The sequence below is a fragment of the Aquarana catesbeiana genome, linkage group LG01 (assembly GCF_042186555.1).
Source record: "Aquarana catesbeiana isolate 2022-GZ linkage group LG01, ASM4218655v1, whole genome shotgun sequence".
Lineage (NCBI taxonomy): Eukaryota > Metazoa > Chordata > Amphibia > Anura > Ranidae > Aquarana > Aquarana catesbeiana.
In genome coordinates this window covers 436,249,387-436,273,083 of record NC_133324.1, presented here as the reverse complement: position 1 = coordinate 436,273,083, position 23,697 = coordinate 436,249,387, and positions in this window count along the sequence as shown.

The following is a 23,697-nucleotide window of genomic DNA, read 5'->3' as shown; positions in this document are numbered from 1 at the left end:
CCAGCGTCTAAGGCATCGAATTGTCGACGCGTTTCGTGCTGCAAACCCAGCACTTCATCTGGACAATGTTCTTTAATGATTCCTATGTTTATACAGGGCTTATTACCCTATCACATGGCATAATTGCAACTAGAAAAATTTCTCTGCCGCCATCTTGTGGTTACAACGTAAAGCAACTTAGAAATTACATCGTCCAAAGAATACACAGACACAGGCAAGCACTAGGATATTGAGACTAATATTAAGCTTGATAACAGGTTCATGAATTACCTCACAGTGGGGAACATCAACCAGGTTACCTAGCAGGGGGGCAGGGGAAGAAGGGGGGCAGGGGGGGAGAGGGAGGTGGAAGGGCAGGAGGAGGGGAGGAGGGGGGGAGGGGGGGTGTAGTAGAGGGATGGAGAATCGGAGTATGGAGCATATTAGACAGCTGGATTAGGTCTCCACTATATTATACGTGCCCCATAGCTATACTCTAGTAAGTCAAGGCTCTAAAAATATTTGTAAGCTGAGTTCGGCATTTAGGCCCTTCGGCTGGAGTGTCTGGAGTCTGTATATCCATATTTTTTCTTTCCTTAGTAGAACTGTATCGAAGTCGCCTCTACGTTCTGATAAATTAAGGGCACAAATGCCCTTTACAGTAAGGCCTGTTGTTTTCCCCTGATGAAACTGCAGGAATGCTGTTTAAATGTTCCATGAATCTAACTCGCAACTGCTTCGTCTTACCTACATAGAGTTTTTGACAAGGGCATTTTAAAATGTATAGGACCCTTGATGTACTACAGTTAATAAATGTGTCAATTGTATACTCATGGCTTGAATTTGAGTCACGGAACATTTGGTTTTCGATCAATGAACCTACATGTGGTACAGTGACCATACGGGAACATTCCTTTCACTCTGGGCATCTCTGTGAGCCAATTCTTGTTGATAGGGCGTCTAAATTCTGACTCCACTAGCACATCCTTGATATCCTTTTCTCTTTTGGCAACCATCAGGGGTCTTTCCCTGACAATCTCCTTAAGTTGGTCAGATCTAGTCAGGATATGCCAGTGTTCAGATAGTATAGATCGTACCTGTTGCCACTGGGTTCCATAGGGAGTAATGAACCGAACTGGTTCATTTTTAATAGCCCTATTTTTATTCACGGGTACAAGTAGATCGGCCCTAGATCTGTGTCCTGCTAACCTTCAGGCCCTCTTAAGTATACAGTGTGAATACCCGCGCTGACAAAACCGCCGATACAGCGATTCCAATTCGCGCCTGTAGTCTTCCTCATTGGAACAGTTTCTCCGAATTCGGAGGAACTGTCCCACGGGGATACCCCGTATGAGGGATCATGGGTGATGGCTGTCAGCTCTGAGCATCCGTGTCCTTGCGAAATGTGCACGTGGCCAGTTGATCTCCGGTGATCTTTATGCGCAGGTCGAGGAATGAAATCTCACGTTGGTCAGCCGAAAAGGTCAGTCGTATATTGCATCTGTTATTGCCCAGTTCTTCCATGAATTGCAGTAGTTCAGGGTAAGTACCCGTCCACACCATGAGCACATCGTCTGTGTACCGCAGACATGCAGAGACAGGCATATGCTGGTGCCCAAGGTGCCCCCATGGAGCTTCCACGGAGTTGTTGGTAATAGTGTTCAGCAATCTTAAAGAAATTGTTGTTGAGGGCCATATCTAAAAGCTGCAGAATGAATTCATTCTGAGCACCCATGAGGGGGAAGTTCCGGTCAAGGAAATAATGCACCGCCAGAATTCCCCACTCATGGGGAATAGACGTGTACAGTGATTCCACGTCTATCCCAACAAGAAAGGCCCCCTGGGGGATGTGAAGATTGAAAATTTTGTTTAGCACGTCTCCGTTGTCCTGGACATAAAAGGGCAGCAGTTGGACCGGTCCCTCAATGAGTCCATCAATATATTTACCCACCCTCTCCAGAGGGCCTCTTATTGCCGAGACAATAGGTCTCCCTGGGGGATTTTCCATGTTCTTATGTATTTTCGGTATTATGTAAAATACAGGAATATTGAAGTCTTCCACTCTTAGAAAATCAAATTTTTTTTTCGAAATTAGTGAGGCTTCAAATGCCCAAAATAGACGATCATTAATCAGTGCCACTAAGGGGCCAAATGGGTTGTGGTCAAGTTTTTCATTAGTGGACTGGTCTGACAATAGGCGGTGTACTTCTGCCTCATACATATCAATGGGGAGCAGTACCACATTGCCCCCCTTATCACTAGGTTTAATGATGATTTCTTTAGAAGTGCGCAGTTCTCTCAAGGCCTTACGTTCAGGGGGTGATAAATTATCCACTTTATTGGTATGCCAGTTGATTTTGGCTAAATCTTCCTGCACCAAGTCCAAAAATATCCCCAGTCTTTTATCTTTCCTGAACTGGGGCATTTTGGTGGACCGGATGCGTAACCCTGTCTCTCTCCTCCAAGTGCTGTTGGAGGTGGAGTCTTCCTCATCGGAGGGAACCTCCCCTTCCTCAAATAGGGACTCCAGCTGCTGAAGGGCCAGAGTATCTCCAGGGTTAAATGCCCCCACTGCATTCAGTTCACTTGATCTACCTGAATATTATGACCTATAGTATACTTTTCTGAGGAACAGATTAAGGTCTTTAAAGATCTCAAATTCCTCCATGGTAGTGGAAGGAGAGAAAGAGAGACCTCTACTCAGGAGTGCTAGATGTCTATTTTCAAGTTTAAATTGTGAAAGGTTGATAATGGTAAGGTCTTGGGTACCCGTATGGTCCGATTCAAGGTCAGTCATTGATGTTGATTTTGGCTCCTTGTGATCACGCGGTCCCCTTTCTCGTATGTTTGCTTTTATTTCCCTCTTCCTTTGCCGCAACTTTTTCCGCCTCCTGTTGTTTCTACTCTGCTTTTCTTTAGGATGCCCTTGGTTGGAGGGGAAGACCCCCCAGCTCCAGAGGGTCCTTGTCTAAAAAAGATACCGAATTGGATACTTCGTCGTCGCTTCCGGACGATTGGGTGCTAGTGTCAGTGCCTGTCTGTGAGGGGCGTCTACGTTGACGTGACCTGCCCCGACATCCACGTGTGGTCAGGTCAAAAATCTCCCCCCTGGCCCAATCATCCAGATCACGTTTAAATTTGCTTTGTTTGGTAAGCTTGAGGTTTTTCTGTGTTTTGTCAACCTTTTTTAAGAATCTCATTCAGCTTATCAAACTCGGCACTGTCCTTGAAAGGCTCTAACTTAGAACCACTTGTGATAATCTGTTGTTCTAGAGTAATTAATTGGCCCTTCTCCTCCTCTACTATAAGTTTCATAATCTCCAGACCATGTTTAATACACTCTGCTTTCCATTTGGACAGGAAGCCTTCAATGTGGAGATGGGCAGCAGGTACAACTCTTTCTCTTAGCCCCTGGGGGATAATCCCTCTCTGGATATATGATTCCAAAGACAGGATATCCCACCTGCGTTTAAGATATTTAGGTAACGGGTGACCCCGCCCGCCACTGGCATCACGGAGAATGCCACAGGGAAGTCCCTGTCAAGTCCCCATGCGTCAGAGGGGCGGGGTCACCGGGTGGCCTCGCCCTCCGTTATTTAAGAACCGTCAGAAGAGGAGAAGCGTCACACAGCAGGAGCCTCCCATCATGGTGGATGCGGAGCGGCCCGAGAAGAAGAAGGGAAGAAGACGCCGCGGACGAAGATGCCGGACGAGAACACCGGAGGAAGAACCAGAAGAACCAGAAGAAGAAGAAGATGGAGGAAGAAACCGAAGGAAGATAGAAGATAGAAGATAGAAGAAGCATTTAAATAAAGGAATTGTCAAAAACTGTCTCTTGTCATTTTTAACATTTTTGACACTTTTTTTGTGAAATGGTAGGGGCACCCCCTTACCATTTCACACAGGGGGGAGGGCCGGGATCTGGGGGTCCCCTTATTAAAGGGGGCTTCCAGGATTCCGATAAGCCCCCCACCCGCAGACCCCCACAACCACTGGGCAAGGGTTATGGGGATGAGGCCCTTGTCCCTATCAGCATGGGGACAAGGTGTTTTGGGGGGCTACCCCAAAGCACCCTCCCAATGTTGAGGGCATGTGGCCTGGTACAGTTAAGGGGGGGCGCTCTCTCGTCCCCCCTCTTTTCCTGCGGCCTGCCAGGTTGCGTGCTTGGATAAGGGTCTGGTATGGATTTTTGGGGGGACCCCCATGCCATTTTTTTTCTAATTTTGGCGTGGGGTTCCCCTTAAAATCAATAAAAGACCTGAAGGGTCTGGTATAGATTTTGAGGGGGACCCCACGCCATTTTTAAAAAAAATTTTGGCTGGGGTTCTCCTTAATGTCCATACCAGACCTGAAGGGCCTGGTATGGAATTTAGGGGGACGCCCCACGTCATTTTTTTTAAAATTTTGATTCGGGGTTCCCCTGTGGGGAATCCCCATGCCATTTTTATCAATGAACTTTTATGTGTATTGTCGGACCGGCAATTCATTCATAGCCGTGAGTAGTTTTAAATGACTTTTTTTCCTTTGAAATGTCATTTTGCTGTCAGACTGTTCTAAACACGGGAAACATGCACCCCTTTACAGGCATACTATAGACACCCCCCCAGGTATGAAATTTAAAGGAATATTACACTTTTATTGTTTCACTTTAAGCATTATTAAAATCACTGCTCCCGAAAAAACGGCAGTTTTTAAAACTTTTTTTGCATTGATCCATGTCCCCTGGGGCAGGACCCAGGTCCCCAAACACTTTTTATAACAATGACTTGCATATAAGCCTTTAAAATTTGCACTTTTGATTATTCATGTTCGTGTCCCATAGACATTAACGGTGTTCGCGTGTTTGAACAAATTTTTTGCCTGTTCGCATGTTCTGGTGCGAACCGAACAGGGGGGGTGTTTGGCTCATCCCTAATGAGTACCTATGCGACTATGGCACCAGGACAGGGTCAGGGGAGCTTGTTTTTTTTTCCCTACGCCAGTGGGCTATGATCAGGGATGCATGCACTGTCCTGTCACCATTTGAGGAGGCCACAAGGATGGTGAGCAGTGAAAGTGTATGCATCAGTGAAACTGTCCCTCTTGTCCACCTGTTGGAGCACATGCTGCATGGAATAATGGACAGGGCACTTGAGGCAGAACAGAGGGAGGAAGAGAAGGACTTCCTTACCTCTCAAGGCCCCCTTTATCCAGACGGTGTTCCTGCATGCCCGCCGATCACACAGGAAGAGGACGAGGAGGAGGAGGATTGTGTCAGCATGGAGGTGGAGCCTGGCACTCAGCATCAGCAGCAGTTTTCAAGGGATCATTTACAGTCCGAAGAAACCCATGGACTTGTACGTGGCTGGGAGGAGGTGGCTGCGGATCATGTCGTCCTTAGTTAGCAAACCTATGCTGCATGGCATCCCTGATCCTGCAAAACCTGCGGAAGGATCCTCGTATTCGTGGTATCAAGGGGAGGGATGATCACTGGCTGGCAACCCTCCTTGATCCACGTTACAAGGGTAAGGTTGTGGATCTTATCTTGCCGTCGCAGAGGGAGTAGAGGATGAAACATCTTCGGGAGGCCTTGCAGAAAGGTTTGTGCAACGCATTTCTAGAGCCTGGGAGGTTACAATTTCCTGGTCCTCCTGGACAACGTGTTGGTGAGGCTTCGGTCAGTCACAGAAGGAGCGGTGGAGAAGGTGGCCGTCTGAACGATGCGTTCAGACAATTTTTTAGTCCGCAGCCCCAACGTATGATCAGTTCCAGCAACCATCGCCAGCGTCCGATTCACATGGTGCAGGAATACCTAGGGGCAAGATCAGACTTGGACACCTTTCCCACCGAAAATCCTCTGGGTTACTGGGTCTTGAGGATGGATCACTGGCCAGAGCTTGCACAGTATGCAATTGAGCTACTGGCCTGTCCTGCATCCAGCGTTCTTTCGGAATGCACATTCAGTGCTGCTGGAGGCTTTGTAACCGATCACAGGGTGCGCCTGTCCACCAAATCGGTCGATCGGCTGACCTTCATAAAAATGAATCAGTCTTGGATCACCAGCTACCAAGCACCTGATGCTGATGTAACCGAAAAATTTTTTTTTTAATGTGAGATCCCTTCAAGACTGCCTATGCTGATGCTGAGTGACTATCTTGTTATGCTGAGTGACAATCCTCTTCCTCCTCAATTTTCATGCTGATAGCTTGTAAGAACATTTTTGGTTCTGGGCACCGCCACCAGTGGCTAAGGCCCAATTTTTCTGCCCCTGTTTAACAGGGGCATGTAATTACAATTTTTGATGCAATACTTTGCAGCAGGGCTCATTCCTGTGCTCCAACTATAGTATCTGTGAGGGGTTGCAGTGTTGTGGCACCAGCACCAGTGCCCAAGGCCCAATTTTTCAGCCGCTGTTCAACAGGGGCGTATAATTACAATTTTTGATGCAATACTTTGCAGCAGGGCTCATTCCTGCACTCCAACTATAGTATCTGTGAGGGGTTGCAGTGTTGTGGCAGCAGTGGCTAAGGCTCAATTTTTCTGCCCCTGTTTAACAGGGGCATGTAATTACAATTTTTGATCTAATATTTCACAGCAGGGCCCATTCCTGTGCCCACCAAGAGTAACTGGGCTTACAGTGTTGTGGCAACACCAAGACCACCACCAAAGGCCCATTTTTTCTGCCCTTATTCAACAGGTGCATGTAATTACAATTATTGATCTAATATTTCACAGCAGGGCCCATTCTTGTACCCACCAAGAGTAACTGTGAGGGCTTACAGTGTTGTGGCAACACCAACAGCTAAGGCTACAATTTCTGCAAAGTATATAGGGCAGGCCCCTACTTTCAAACATCCAACTTACAAACAGCTCCTACTTGCAAACAGAAGGAGACAACAGGAAGTGAGATGAAATCTACCCCTAGGAAGGGAAATTCTCTCCTGTAAGAGTTAATATGGGAAAAACGTGTCTCCTCTCCACAGATGCTTTATCACCAAACCTTGTTTCACTAAAAACCCCAAATTTTCAAAAAACATTTATCATTGGGACAGAAAGTGAGGTGAAATCTCCTGAAGAGGTGCACAGACAGCAAAACTAATGTTACAGGGGTGATAACCCTTCCCTATGTTTTCCAAAAAGCTTAAAAATAGATTTTGTGGCTGGAGCTACACTTTAAAAATGTACCAGTTCAAAATTACAAACAGATTATACTTAACAATAAACCTACAGTCCCTGTCTTATTTGCACCGCTGTTGTACTCTGCTGATCAGAGTATATAGGGCCTGGGCCCCACGCCTTTCCTTTTTTTAATTTGGGTGTGGGATTTCCCTTAATATCCATACAAGACCCAAAGGGCCTGGTAATGGACTGGGGGGGTACCCATGCCATTTGTCTCACTGATTTTCATCCATATTGCCAGGACCCGACATTACATTAAAGCCGCAAGCAGTTTTAAATGACTTTTATTCCTTTACAAATGTCATTTTTTGCAGGGACTGTTCTAAGCACGGGAAACACGCGCCACTTTACAGGCATACTATAGACCCCCTCAGGTATGATATTTAAAGGAATATTTCACTTTTTTTTCACTTTAAGCATTATTAAAATCACTGCTGCCTAAAAAATGGCCATTTTTAAAACTTTTTTTTGCATTGATACATGTCCCCTGGGGCAGAACCCGGGTCCCCAAACCCTTTTTAGGACAATAACTTGCATATTAGCCTTTAAAGTTAGCACTTTTTGATTTTGAACGTTCGAGTCCCATTGACTTGAATGGGGTTCTAAAGTTCGCGCAAACTTTTGGTCCGTTCACAGGTTCTGGTGCGAATCAAACCGGGGGGTGTTCAGGTCATTCCTAGTCCCTAGTTCCTACTTGTACATTTGGTTTCTGTTTAATTTCATTGCATGTGTATTATGCTCCATCTTGTCTTACAGCTGTTACTAAATGATCACGTGTACTCCCATATCTTGTACAGCAGGGGTAGGCAACGTGTTGAGCACAGTGTGGTGAAAATTGTTTTCAAAGAAATTGAGTGTGCTGATTTTATAACAAAAAAAGTCAACTTCACACTCTCAATCACAAAAAGGATTTTTTATAAAGTACTTGCTGTAAACTACTTGAGTAGCAGTGAGAAATTTAACATCCTGCACTCTCACGCCTCAGATCAGCCCCAATTCCTGCACCTTCACACCTCAGATGTCCCCCCTGCAAATCTGTTTCACCACTGTACCCCCCTGCACATCTGCCCCACCACTGTAACCCCCTGCACATCTGCCCCATAGGGATGAGCCAAACACCCCCCCCAGTTCGGTTTGCAGCAGAACATACGAACAGGCAAAAAATGTGTTCTAACACGTGAACACCGTTAAAGTCTACGGGACAAGAACGTGAAAAAAAGTGCTAATTTAAAGGGTTAATATGCAAGTTATTGTCATAAAAAGTGTTTGGGGACCTGGGTCCTGCCCCAGGCGACATGTATCAATGCGAAAAAAAGTTTTAAAAATGGCAGTTTTTTCGTAAGCAGTGATTTTAATAATGCTTAACCACTTAAGGACCGCCTAACGCCGATTTACGTCGGCAAAGCGGCACGGGCAGGCAAAATCACGTACATGTACGTGATTTGTCTTCCGCGGGTGGGGGGTCCGATCGGACCCCCCCCGCCGCCCGAGGCGGTCCCGTTCTGTTCCCCGGCGATCCGAGATGAGGGGGAGGCCATCCGTTCGTGGCCCCCCCCTCGCGATCGCCGCCGGCCAATGGGAACATTCCTTTGCTGCTGTATGCTAAACAGCAGCAAAAGGAAATGATGTCATCTCCCCTCAGCTCGGTATTCCGTTCCAGCGCCGAGGGGAGAAGACATCAATGTAAGTGCACAACACACTACACACACAGTAGAACATGCCAGGCACACTAAACACCCCGATCCCCCTCCCGATCGCCCCCCGATCCCCCCCCCCCTGTCACAAACTGACACCAGCAGGTTTTTTTTTTTTTTTTTCTGATTACTGCATAGTGTCAGTTTGTGACAGTTACAGTGTTGGGACAGTTAGTATTACCCCCCTTTAGGTCTAGGGTACCCCCCTAACCCCCCCTAATAAAGTTTTAACCCCTTGATCACCCCCTGTCACCAGTGTTGCTAAGCGATCATTTTTCTGATCGCTGTATTAGTGTCACTGGTGACGCTAGTTAGGGACGTAAATATTTAGGTTCGCCGTCAGCGTTTTATAGTGTCAGGGACCCCCATATACTATCTAATAAATGTTTTAACCCCTTGATTGCCCCCTAGTTAACCCTTTCACCACTGATCACCGTATAAACGTTACGGTTGACGCTGGTTAGTTCGTTTATTTTTTATAGTGTCAGGGCACCCGCCGTTTATTACCGAATAAAGGTTTAGCCCCCTGATCGCCCGGCGGTGATATGCGTCGCCCCAGGCAGCGTCAGATTAGCGCCAGTACCGCTAACACCCACGCACGCAGCATACGCCTCCCTTAGTGGTATAGTATCTGATCGGATCAATATCTGATCCGATCAGATCTATACTAGCGTCCCCAGCAGTTTAGGGTTCCCAAAAACGCAGTGTTAGCGGGATCAGCCCAGATACCCGCTAGCACCTGCGTTTTGCCCCTCCGCCCGGCCCACCCAAGTGCAGTATCGATCGATCGCTGTCACTTACAAAACACTAAACGCATAACTGCAGCGTTCGCAGAGTCAGGCCTGATCCCTGCGATCGCTAACAGTTTTTTTGGTAGCATTTTGGTGAACTGGCAAGCAAGCACCAGGCAGCGTCAGGTTAGCGCCAGTACCGCTAACACCCACGCACGCACCGTACACCTCCCTTAGTGGTATAGTATCTGAACGGATCAATATCTGATCCGATCAGATCTATACTAGCGTCCCCAGCAGTTTAGGGTTCCCAAAAACGCAGTGTTAGCGGGATCAGCCCAGATACCTGCTAGCACCTGTGTTTTGCCCCTCCGCCCGGCCCAGCCCAGCCCACCCAAGTGCAGTATCGATCGATCACTGTCCCTTACAAAACACTAAACACATAACTGCAGCGTTCGCAGAGTCAGGCCTTGATCCCTGCGATCGCTAACAGTTTTTTTGGTAGCGTTTTGGTGAACTGGCAAGCACCAGCGGCCTAGTACACCCCGGTCGTAGTCAAACCAGCACTGCAGCAACACTTGGTGACGTGGCGAGTCCCATAAGTGCAGTTCAAGCTGGTGAGGTGGCAAGCACAAGTAGTGTCCCGCTGCCACCAAGAAGACAAACACAGGCCCGTCGTGCCCATAGTGCCCTTCCTGCTGCATTCGCCAATCCTAATTGGGAACCCACCACTTCTGCAGCGCCCATACTTCCCCCATTCACATCCCCAACCAAATGCAGTCGGCTGCATGAGAGGCATTTTCTTTATGTCCTCCCGAGTACCCCTACCCAACGAACCCCCCCAAAAAAGATGTTGTGTCTGCAGGAAGCGCGGATATAGGCGTGACACCCGCTATTATTGTCCCTCCTGTCCTGACAATCCTGGTCTTTGCATTGGTGAATGTTTTGAACGCTACCATTCACTAGTTGAGTATTAGCGTAGGGTACAGCATTGCACAGACTAGGACACACTTTCACAGGGTCTCCCAAGATGCCATCGCATTTTGAGAGACCCGAACCTGGAACCGGTTACAGTTACAAAAGTTAGTTACAAAAAAAGTGTCAAAAAAAAAATATATATATAAAATAAAAAAAAATAGTTGTCGTTTTATTGTTCTCTCTCTCTCTATTCTCTCTCTATTGTTCTGCTCTTTTTTACTGTATTCTATTCTGCAATGTTTTATTATGTTTTATCATGTTTGCTTTTTCAGGTATGCAATTTTTTATACTTTACCGTTTACTGTGCTTTATTGTTAACCATTTTTTTGTCTTCAGGTACGCCATTCACGACTTTGAGTGGTTATACCAGAATGATGCCTGCAGGTTTAGGTATCATCTTGGTATCATTCTTTTCAGCCAGCGGTCGGCTTTCATGTAAAAGCAATCCTAGCGGCTAATTAGCCTCTAGACTGCTTTTACAAGCCGTGGGAGGGAATGCCCCCCCCCCACCGTCTTCCGTGTTTTTCTCTGGCTCTCCTGTCTCAACAGGGAACCTGAGAATGCAGCCGGTGATTCAGCCAGCTGACCATAGAGCTGATCAGAGACCAGAGTGGCTCCAAACATCTCTATGGCCTAAGAAACCGGAAGCTACGAGCATTTTATGACTTAGATTTCGCCGGATGTAAATAGCGCCATTGGGAAATTGGGGAAGCATTTTATCACACCGATCTTGGTGTGGTCAGATGCTTTGAGGGCAGAGGAGAGATCTAGGGTCTAATAGACCCCAATTTTTTCAAAAAAGAGTACCTGTCACTACCTATTGCTATCATAGGGGATATTTACATTCCCCGAGATAACAATAAAAATGATTAAAAAAAAAAAATATGAAAGGAACAGTTTAAAAATAAGATAAAAAAAAGCAGAAAAATAATAAAGAAAAAAAAAAAAAAAAAAAAAAGCACCCCTGTCACCCCCTGCTCTCGCGCTAAGGCGAACGCAATCGGCGGTCTGTCGTCAAACGTAAACAGCAATTGCACCATGCATGTGAGGTATCACCGCGAAGGTCAGATCGAGGGCAGTAATTTTTGCAGTAGACCTCCTCTGTAGATCTAAAGTGGTAACCTGTAAAGGCTTTTAAAGGCTTTTAAAAATGTATTTATTTTGTTGCCACTGCACGTTTGTGCGCAATTTTAAAGCATGTCATGTTTGGTATCCATGTACTCGGCCTAAGATCATCTTTTTTATTTCATCAAACATTTGGGCAATATAGTGTGTTTTAGTGCATTAAAATTTAAAAAAGTGTGTTTTTTCCCCAAAAAATGCGTTTGAAAAATCGCTGCGCAAATACTGTGTGAAAAAAAAAAATGAAACACCCACCATTTTAATCTGTAGGGCATTTGCTTTAAAAAAATATATAATGTTTGGGGGTTCAAAGTAATTTTTTTACAAAAAAAAAATAACTTTCATGTAAACAATAAGTGTCAGAAAGGGCTTTGTCTTCAAGTGGTTAGAAGAGTGGGTGATGTGTGACATAAGCTTCTAAATGTTGTGCATAAAATGCCAGGACAGTTCAAAACCCCCCCAAATGACCCCATTTTGGAAAGTAGACACCCCAAGCTATTTGCTGAGAGGCATGTCGAGTCCATGGAATATTTTATATTGCGACACAAGATGCGGGAAAGAGACACATTTTTTTTTTTTTTTTTTTTTTTTGCACAAAGTTGTCACTAAATGTTATATTGCTCAAACATGCCATGGGAATATGTGAAATTACACCCCAAAATACATTCTGCTGCTTCTCCTGAGTACGGGGATACCACATGTGTGAGACTTTTTGGGAGCCTAGCCACGTACGGGACCCCGAAAACCAAGCACCGCCTTCAGGCTTTCTAAGGGCGTGAATTTTTGATTTCACTCTTCACTGCCTATCACAGTTTCGGAGGCCATGGAAAGCCCAGGTGGCACAAACCCCCCCCAAATGACCCCATTTTGGAAAGTAGACACCCCAAGCTATTTGCTGAGAGGTATAGTGAGTATTTTGCAGACCTCACTTTTTGTCACAAAGTTTTGAAAATTGAAAAAAGAAAAAAAAAATGTTTTTTCTTGTCTTTCTTCATTTTCAAAAACAAATGAGAGCTGCAAAATACTCACCATGCCTCTCAGCAAATAGCTTGGGGTGTCTACTTTCCAAAATTGGGTCATTTGGGGGGGTTTTGTGCCACCTGGGCATTCCATGGCCTCCGAAACTGTGATAGGCAGTGAAGAGTGAAATCAAAAATTTTCACCCTTAGAAATCCTGAAGGCGGTGATTGGTTTTCGGGGTCCCGTACGCGGCTAGGCTCCCAAAAAGTCCCACACATGTGGTATCCCCATACTCAGGAGAAGCAGCTAAATGTATTTTGGGGTGCAATTCCACATATGCCCATGGCCTGTGTGAGCAATATATCATTTAGTGACAACTTTATGCAAAAAAAAAAAAAAAAAAAAGTGTCACTTTCCCACAACTTGTGTCAAAATATAAAATATTCCATGGACTCAATATGCCTCTCAGCAAATAGCTTGGGGTGTCTACTTTCCAAAATGGGGTCATTTTGGGGGGTTTTGTGCCACCTGGGCATTCCATGGCCTCCGAAACTGTGATAGGTAGTGAGGAGTAAAATCAAAAATTTACACCCTTAGAAATCCTGAAGGTGGTGATTGGTTTTCGGGGCCCCGTACGCGGCTAGGCTCCCAAAAAGTCCCACACATGTGGTATCCCCATACTCAGGAGAAGCAGCTGAATGTATTTTGGGGTGCAATTCCACATAGGCCCATGGCCTGTGTGAGCAATATATCATTTAGTGACAACTTTTTGTAAATATATATTTTTTTTTTTTGTCATTATTCAATCACTTGGGACAAAAAAAATAAATATTCAATGGGTTCAACATGCCTCTCAGCAATTTCCTTGGGGTGTCTACTTTCCAAAATGGGGTCACTTGGGGGGGTTTTGTACTGCCCTGCCATTTTAGCACCTCAAGAAATGACATAGGCAGTCATAAACTAAAAGCTGTGTAAATTACAGAAAATGTACCCTAGTTTGTAGACGCTATAACTTTTGCGTAAACCAATAAATATACGCTTATTGACATTTTTTTTACCAAAGACATGTGGCCGAATACATTTTGGCCTAAATGTATGACTAAAATTTAGTTTATTGGATTTTTTTTTATAACAAAAAGTAGAAAATATCATTTTTTTTCAAAATTTTCGGTCTTTTTCCGTTTATAGCGCAAAAAATAAAAACCGCAGAGGTGATCAAATACCATCAAAAGAAAGCTCTATTTGTGGGAAGAAAAGGACGCAAATTTCGTTTGGGTACAGCATTGCATGACCGCGCAATTAGCAGTTAAAGCGACGCAGTGCCAAATTGGAAAAAGACCTCTGGTCCTTAGGCAGCATAATGGTCCGGGGCTCAAGTGGTTAAAGTGAAACAATAAAAGTGAAATATTCCTTTAAATTTCGTACCGGGGGGGTGTCTATAGTATGCCTGTAAAGTGGCGCATTTTTTTCCGTGTTTAGTACAGTCCCTGCAGAAAATGACATTTCTAAAGGAAAAAAAGTCATTTAAAACTACTCGCGGCTATAATGAATTGTCGGGTCTCGGCAATACAGATAAAAGTCATTGAAAAAAACGGCATGGGGGTCCCCCCAAAAATCCATACCAGGTCCTTTACATCTGGTATGGATATTAAGGGGAACCCTGCGCCCTCTAAATCCATACCAGGCCCTTCAGGTCTGGTATGGATTTAGAGGGGGATATCTATGTCATTTTTTTTTTATTTGGCGCAGGGTTCCCCTTAATATCCATACCAGACCTGAAGGGCCTGGTATGGAATTTGTGGGGATCCCCACACAATCTTTTTTTTACATTTTGGTTCGGGGTTCCCCTTAATATTCATACCAGACCCAAAGGGCCTGGTATGGATTTTTGGGGGGACCCTCATGCCTTTTTTTCAATGACTTTTATCTGTATTGCCGAGACCCGACAATTCATTATAGCCGCAAGTAGTTTTAAATGACTTTTTTCCCTTTAGAAATGTCATTTTGTGCAGGGACTGTTCTAAACATGGGAAAAATGCGCCACTTTATAGGCATACTATAGACACCACACAGGTACGAAATTTAAAGGGATATTTCACTTTTATTGTTTCACTTTAAGCATTATTAAAATCACTTCTCCCAAAAAAAGTCTGTTTTTTAAAACTTTTCTTTGCATTGATACATGTCCCCTGGGGCAGGACCCAGGTCCCCAAACACTTTTTATGACAATACCAAGCATATAAGTCTTTAAAATTAGCACTTTTGATTTCTCCCATAGACTATGAAAGGGTGTTACGCGGCTTTCTAATTTGCTGCGAACACCCCAAATTGTTCGCTATTCGGCAAACAGGCGAACACCCGATGTTCGAATCGAACTTACGTTCGACTCAAACATCTGGCTCATCCCTACTGCCCCACCACTGTAACCCCCTGCACATCTGCCCCACCACTGTAACCCTCTGCACATCTGCCCCACCATTGTCACCCTCTGCACATCTGCCCCACCACTGTACCGCCCCCTGCACATCTGCCCCACCACTGTAACTCCCTGCACATCTGTCCCACCACTGTAACCCTCTGTACATCTGTCCCACCACTGTACTACCCTGCACATCTGTCCCCACCTCTGTACCCCCTGCTCATCTGTCCCACCACTGCAATCCCCTGCACATCTGCCCCACCACTGTAACCTCCTGCAAATCTGCCCCACCACTGTAACCCCCTGCACATCTGTCCCACCACTGTAACACACTGTACATCTGCCCCACCACTGTAACCCCCTGCTCATCTGCCCCACCAATGTTCCCCCTTTCTCATCTGCCCCACCACTGTACCTCCCTGCACATTTGCTCCACCGCCATACCCCCATGCTCTTCTGTCTCACAGATGAACCATCTTCTCATCTGTCCTAACACTAGACTTATCTGCTCATCTGCCCCACCACTGTAACCCCCTTTCTCATCTGCCCCACCATTGTACCTCCTGCACATCTGTCCCACCTCTGTTCCCCCTGCTCTTCTGCCCCACCACTGTAACTCCCTGCTCATGTGTTCCACCAATGTACCTCCTTTCTCCTCTGCACCCCTCTGCACATCTGCCCCACCTCTGTATTCCCTGCTCTTCTGCCCAACCACTGTAACCCCTTGCTCATTTGTCCCACCAATGTACCTCCTTTCACATCTGCCCCACTGCTGTATCCCCCTGCTCTTCTGTCCCACTACTGAACCCCCTTCTAATCTGCCCCAACACTGAACCCCCCTTCTTATCTTTCCCACCACTGTAACCCCCTTCTCATCTGGCCCAACTCTGAACCCCCCCGCTCATCTGTCCCACCACTGTAACCCCCTGCTCATCTGCCCCATCACTGTACTGAACCCCCTGCTTTTCTGTCCCACCGCTGAACCCCCTTCTCATCCCTCCCACCACTGTACCTCCTGCACATCTGCCCCACCACTGTACCCTCTTGCTCTTCTGTTCCACCACTGTAATGCCCCGCTCATCTGACCCTTCAATGTACCCCTTTTCTCATCTGCCCCACCACTGTACCTCCCTACACATCTGCTCCACCTTCTGAATCACTGAATCACCTTCTCATCTGTCCTAACACTGAACTCATCTGCTCATCTCCCCCACCACTGTAACCTGCTTTCTCATCTGCCCCACCAATGTACCTCCTGCACATCTGTCTCACCTGTGTAACCTTCTGCTTTCCTGCCCCACCACTGTAACCCCCTGATCATCTGTCCCACAAACACACCTCCTTTCACATCTGCCCTACTGCTCTACCCCCCTGCTTTTCTGTCCCACTACTGAACCCCCATCTCATCTGCCCCAACACTGTAACCTCCCTGCTCTTCTGTCCCACTGCTGAACTCCCTTCTCATCTCTTCTTCCACTGTACCTCCCTGCACATCTGCTCCACCAATGTATCCTGCTCTTCTGTCCCACCTCTGAACCCCTCCTGCTCATTTTCCCCACCATTGTACCCTCTTGTCAACTATGATATGCGTGATATGCAGAGTGATGAAAGGAAGCAGAGATGAGACACATCTACCTGTCCTGGCACACTCTTCCTGCTGATCCACCTCTCGCATCTAGCCCATGTGCTTGTATGTGATGTACAAGCATCTGGAATGGATGCACAATGATGAGCTCAGCTCAGGGGTATTTTCTGAAAGCAGTGGGCCTGTGTGCAGGATCATAAGTTGGGCCCCCGCAGCTGAGAAAAAGTGCGCTGCAGCAAAAGTTGGGTGTGATTTTCACTACGCTGAATACTGGCTGTGGCTTAAAGGGTCACAGGGTGCAAGGGTTCAGTAGTGACTGACACAAAGGTTTAGGAATAATTTCAACAAAGTTCCCAGAAGCTCAACAGTAATTCCACATACTGGCATCTGATTGTGGTTTTCTCAATCACAGTGAAATTCCTTCTTTCTGAGATTGGTAGTGGCAACCAAGCGAGTCATCTTTCTCCAGGACTATGATTGGCTTTAGCAGTGGCCAATGACAGTCCTCCGCCTTCTGAAAACAGGGACCACCCCCCCAGCAGAACTACACCCAATCTCTTCCCCATCACAAAAGCTGATGATCGCAGCTACAGCAAAGTTAGAGTACCAATGTTTCCCATCTTTTACAATGTGTGGGGGTACAGTGCCTCCCCATCAGTGCAGGTGCAGCATGGGGAATTATGAAATTGGAATACATTAGTGTCTCACTGACACTTCCCTGCACTGCTCTGCTGATGGGGAAGGAGTCGAGTGCCGGCAAAATAGGCTTTGCATGCCGCTTGCGGCACCCGTGCCGGGGGTTGCCTACACCTGTTGTACAGTCTTTGAAAATGTAATAAAAATGTATTGAACTTAAAATAATTTCAAAGAGACCACCTGTCATGTGCCTGTCTGTTAGGGATGAGCCGAACACCCCCCAGTTCGGTTTGCACCAGAACCTGCGAACGGACCGAAAATTCGCACGAACGTTAGAACCCCATTGACGTCTATGGGACTCGAACGTTCAAAATCAAAAGTGCTCATTTTAAAGGCTAATTTGCATGGTATTGTCCTAAAAAGGGTTTGGGGACCCGGGTCCTGCCCCAGGGGACATGTATCAATATAAAAAAAACTTTTAAAAACGGCCGTTTTTTCGGGAGCAGTGATTTTAATGATGCTTGAAGTAAAAAAAAGTGAAATATTCCTTTAAATATTGTAGCTGGGGGGTGTCTATAGTATGCCTGTAAAGTGGTGCGTGTTTCCCGTGCTTAGAACAGTCCCTACACAAAATGTCATTTTTAAAAGAAAAAAAGTCATTTAAAACTACTTGCGGCTTTAATCTAATGTCGGGTCCTGGCAATATGGGTGAAAATCAGTGAGACAAACGGCATGGGTACCCCCAGTCCATTACCAGGCCCTTTGGGTCTTGTATGGATATTAAAAAAGGAAACAGGAGTATACAGGCTCTGTACTCTAAACAGCAGTATACAGGTGGTACAAACAAGATAGGGACTGTAGGTTTGTTGTTAAGTAGAATCTGTTTGTAATTTTGAACTGGTACATTTTTAATGTGTTTAGCTCCAGCCAAAAAATCTATTTTAAGCTTTTTGGAAAACATAGGGAAGGGTTATCACCCCTGTGACATTTGTTTTGCTGCCCGTGCTCCTCTTCAGAAGATTTCACCTCACTTTTTGTCCCAATGACAAATGTTTTTTGAAAATTTGGGGTTTTTTGAGAAACAAGGATTGGTGATAAAGCATCAGTGGAAAGGAGAAATGTTTTTCCCATATTAACTCTTACAGGAGAGAATTTCCCTTCCTAGGGGTAGATTTCATCTCACTTCCTGTTGTCTCCTTCTGTTTGCAAGTAGGAGTTGTTTGTAAGTTGGATGTTTGAAAGTAAGGGCCTGCCCTATATACTCAGCAGAAATTTGGGCCTTAGGTGTTGTTGTGGCCACAACACTGTAAGCCCTCACAGGGCCCTGCTGTGAAATATTAGATCAAGAATTGTAATTACATGCCCAACAGGGGCAGAAAATTGGGCCTATGGTGGTGGTGGTGGTGCTGGTGCCACAACACTGTAAGTCCTCACTCGCTCTTGGTGGGCGCAGAAACGGCCCTGCTGTGAAATATTAGATCAAGAATTGTAATTACATGCCCCTGTTGAACAGGGGCTGAAAAATTGGGCCTTAGGCATTGGTGCTGGTGCCACAACACTACAACTCCTCACAGATACTCTAGCTGGAATGCAGGAACGAGCCCTGCTGCAAAGTATTGCATCAAAAATTGTAATTACACACCCCTGTTAAACAGGGGTGAAAAATTGGCCCTTGGGCACTGGTGCTGGTGCCACAACACTGCAACCCCTCACAGATACTCTAGTTGGAACGCAGGAGCGAGCCCTGCTGCAAAGTATTGCATCAAAAATTGTAATTACACGCCCCTGTTAAACAGGGACTGAAAAATTGGGCCTTAGGCACTGGTGGCGGCACCCAGAACCAAAAATGTTCTTACAACCTGTCAGCGTGATCATTGAGGAGGAAGAGGATAATTACTCAGGATAGTCACTCAGCATCAGCATAGGCAGTTTTTGAAGGGATCTGAGATTTCAAAATAAATTATTCGGTTACATCACCATCAGGTGCTTGGTAGCTGGTGGTGATCCAAGACTGATTAATTTTTATGAAGGTCAGTCGATCGACCGAGTTGGTGGACAGACGCATCCTGTGATCAGTTACAAAGCCTCCAGCAGCACTGAATGTGCGTTCCGAAAGAACGCTGGACGCAGGAAAGGCCAGTAGCTCAATTGCATACTGTGTAAGCTCTGGCCAGTGATTCATCCTCAAGACCCAGTAACCCAGAGGATTTTCTATGAGAAAGGTGTCCAAGGCATATCTTGCCCCTAGGTATTCCTGCACCATGTAAAACAGATGCTGGCGATGGTTGCTGGAACCGATCATACCTTGGGGCTGCGGAGTAAAAAATTGTCTGAACGCATCGGTCAGATGGCCACCTTCTCCACCGCTCCTTCTTTGACTGACCGAAGCCTTAGCAACACGTTGTCCAGAAACAGGAGTTTGTAACCTCCCAGTCCCTGGGAACGTGTTGCACAGACCTTTCTGCAAGGCCTCCCGAAGATGTTTCATCCTCTGCTCCCTCTGCGATGGCAAGATAAGGTCCACAAACCTTACCCTTGTAACGTGGATCAAGGAGGGTTGCCAGCCAGTATTGGTCCTTCTCCTTGATACCACGAATACGAGGATCCTTACGCAGGCTTTGCAGGATCAGGGAGGCCATGCAGCGTAGGTTTGCTGAGGCATTCAGTCTGGAGTCCTCTGGGTCACTAAGGACAACATGGTCCGCAGCCACCTCCTCCCAGCCACGTACAAGTCAATGTGTTTCTTGGGACTGATCCCTTAAAGACTGCTGCTGATGCTGAGTGCCAGGCTCCACCTCCATACTGACACAATCCTCCTCCTCCTCTTCCTGTGTGATCGGCGGGCACGCAGGAACACTGTCTGGATAAAGGGGGCCTTGAGAGCTATGGAAGTCCTCCTCTTCCTGCCTCTGTTCTGCCTAAAGTGCCCTGTCCATTATTCCATGCAGCGTGTGCTCCAACAGGTGGACAAGGGGGACAGTGTCACTGATGCATGCACTCTCACTGCTCACCATCCTCGTGGCCTCCTCAAATGGTGACAGGACAGTGCATGCATCCCTGATCATGGCCCACTGGCATGGGGAAAAAAAAACAAGCTCCCCTGACCCTGTCCTGGTGCCATAGTCGCACAGGTACTCATTGATGGCCCTCTGCTGCATGTGCAACTGCTGCAGTATGGCCAACGTTGAGTTCCACCTGGTGGGCATGTCACAGATTAGGCGGTTCTTGGGCAGGTTAATCTCCTTTTGGAGGTCTGCCAGCCGAGCACTGGCATTATATGACCGGTGGAAATGCACACAGACTTTCCTGGCCTGCCTCAGGACATCCTGTAAGCCTGGATACCTGCCCAAGAACCGCTGGACCACCAAGTTAAGCACATGAGCCAAACAGGGCACATGGGTCATTTGTCCCTGTCGGAGGGAGGAGAGGAGCTTGGTGCCATTGTCGCAAACATCCATTCCTGCCTTAAGTTGGCATGCTGTCAACCACCTCTGAACCTGCCCCTGCAGAGCTGACAGAACCTCTGCCCCAGTGTGGCTCCTTTCCCCCAAGCACACCAGCTCAAGCACCGCATGGCATCTTTTGGCCTGCGTACTTGCGTAGCCCCTTGAACGCCTACGGAGCACTGCTGGTTCCAAGGACAAGGCATTTTGGAGGCGTGGTGGCGGAATAACCTCCAACACTACTGCACCTTGTCCTGCATCCTTCCAAGCTGCCAGCAGAGTCACCCAATGCGCGGTGAAACTTAGGTAACATCCCTGTCCATGCCTGCTGGACCATGAGTCAGCGGTAATATGCACCTTACCGCTGACCGCCCTGTCCAGCGAGGCATGTAAATTGCCTTCCACATGCTGGTAGAGAGCCGGAATCACCTTCCGTGAGAAAAAGTGGTGTTTGGGTACCTGCACATTCCACAAACTCACTCAAACTTGGATAACCGCACATTCCACAAACTCACGGAAGGGGGCAGAGTCTACCAACTGAAAAGGCAGCAGTTGAAGTGCTAGCAATTTTGCCAAGCTAGCATTCAACCACTGGGCATGTGGATGGCTGGGAGTGAACTTCTTTCAGCGGTGCAGCAGCTGGGGCAGGGAAATTTGCTTGGTACAATCTGACGTCGGTGTACGAAAGCAGATTGCCCAAAAGTACTTGGCTGTGACACACCTAATTCTACACCTTCATTCCTCTCAGTGCAGGTCTCAGAGAGGACTGAAGGTATAGTGGGGTTGGATATCTCAGCTGATGAGGAGCAAGGAGAGGTCCTCTTTGTTCTTTGGTGTGGGTCTTTTAGATACGCTTGTCAATGAACTGCATGGCAGGTCAACATATGTCTGGTCAAGCATGTGGTGCCCAAGCGGGAGATGTTTTGGCCACACGAGATACGCTTGAGACATATGTTGCAAATAGCAGTGGTGCAATCTGATGCACTCGTCTCAAAATAGGCCCACACCAAAGAACTTTTGGAATAATGCACAGAGACAGCAGCGCCCTGCACATGCGGAGCTTTGGGGTGGGATGCAGTCAGTGTGCTGCCCTTAGGCTGGCCCCTGGAGGGCATTCTGCATCTTTGGTGATGTGCCTCCTCCTCCTCCTCCTCCTCTCTCCTATCAGGCACCCACGTTGAGTCAGTGACCTCATCATCCCCTCCCTCCTCATCACTCAAGCAAACCTGGCAGTATGCTGCAGCAGGGGGAACATGACTGCCAGATTGCTGTCCTTCTTGGGCACCCCCTCTGTCCGTGCTCACGTTACTGCCTTCATCTAGCTCAGTATCATCATCAGAGCCTTCTAAACGCTGGGCATCCTCCTGGAGCATATACCCAACACTGTGTTCAAACAGTTCGAGGGACTCCTCAGGAGGACATGGTGGGGCTAGGGAAGGAGTCACTGATGCCATTGAGCCTAGGGAAGAGGCCGCGTTGGCAGCTGCTTTGCCAGACAAAGTACCCTGAGCATGGGTGAGGAGGATGAGGACGGCTTGGTCATCCACTCGACCAAGTCTTCTGCATGTTGCGGCTCAACACAGCCAGCTGCTGAAAAAAAGGCCAAGCGTGTCCCACGGCCACGTGCTGATGAGGATGCACTGTCTCCATGACCAGCACTGTTGCCTCTAGACACAGAGCCTGCTTGCCCTCTTTTATTGGCTTGTGACTGTCTGCCTCTCCTTGTTGGCCTTCCAGACATACTAATGGCCTGTAGCTGCACTAAGCTGGGATATATATATATAAATATATACATATATATATATATAATATATTGATACTGCAGCTAGCAAAATCAACTGCCTGCCTGTAGTATGAGAACACCACCAACCTTCTACAGGTAGCTTTAGCTGAACACTGTGCAGAGCTCACAAAAAACTAACTTGTAGCTTATTTAGCTGCCTGCGGTAGTGATAGGATCAGGAAAACACCACCAACCTTCTACAGGTAGCTTTAGCTGAACACTGTGCAGAGCTTGCAAAAATATAACTTGTAGCTTATTTAGCTGCCTGCAGTAGTGATAGGATCAGGAAAACACCACCAACCTTCTACAGGTAGCTTTAGGTGAACACTGTGCAGAGCTCGCAAAAAACTAACTTGTAGCTTATTTAGCTGCCTGCGGTAGTGATAGGATCAGGAAAACACCACCAACCTTCCACAGGTAGCTTTAGCTGAACACTGTGCAGAGCTCGCAAAAATATAACTTGTAGCTTATTTAGCTGCCTGCAGTAGTGATAGGATCAGGAAAACACCACCAACCTTCTACAGGTAGCTTTAGGTGAACACTGTGCAGAGCTCTCAAAAAACTAACTTGTAGCTTATTTAGCTGCCTGCGGTAGTGATAGGATCAGGAAAACACCACCAACCTTCTACAGGTAGCTTTAGCTGAACACTGTGCAGAGCTCGCACTACACTAACTTGTAGTTTTAGCTGAACACTGTGCAGAGCTCGCAAAAAACTAACTTGTAGCTTTTTTAGCTGCCTGCGGTAGTGATAGGATCAGGAAAACACCACCAACCTTCTACAGGTAGCTTTAGCTGAACACTGTGCAGAGCTCGCAAAAATATAACTTGTAGCTTATTTAGCTGCCTGCAGTAGTGATAGGATCAAGGAAACATCACCAACCTTCTACAGGTAGCTTTAGGTGAACACTGTGCAGAGCTCGCAAAAAACTAACTTGTAGCTTATTTAGCTGCCTGCGGTAGTGCTAGGATCAGGAAAACACCATCAACCTTCTACAGGTAGCTTTATCTGAACACTGTGCAGAGCTCGCACTACACTAACTTGTAGTTTTAGCTGAACACTGTGCAGAGCTCGCAAAAAACTAACTTGTAGCTTATTTAGCTGCCTGCGGTAGTGCTAGGATCAGGAAAACACCACCAACCTTCTACAGGTAGCTTTAGCTGAACACTGTGCAGCGCTCTCAAAAAACTAACTTGTAGTTTTAGCTGAA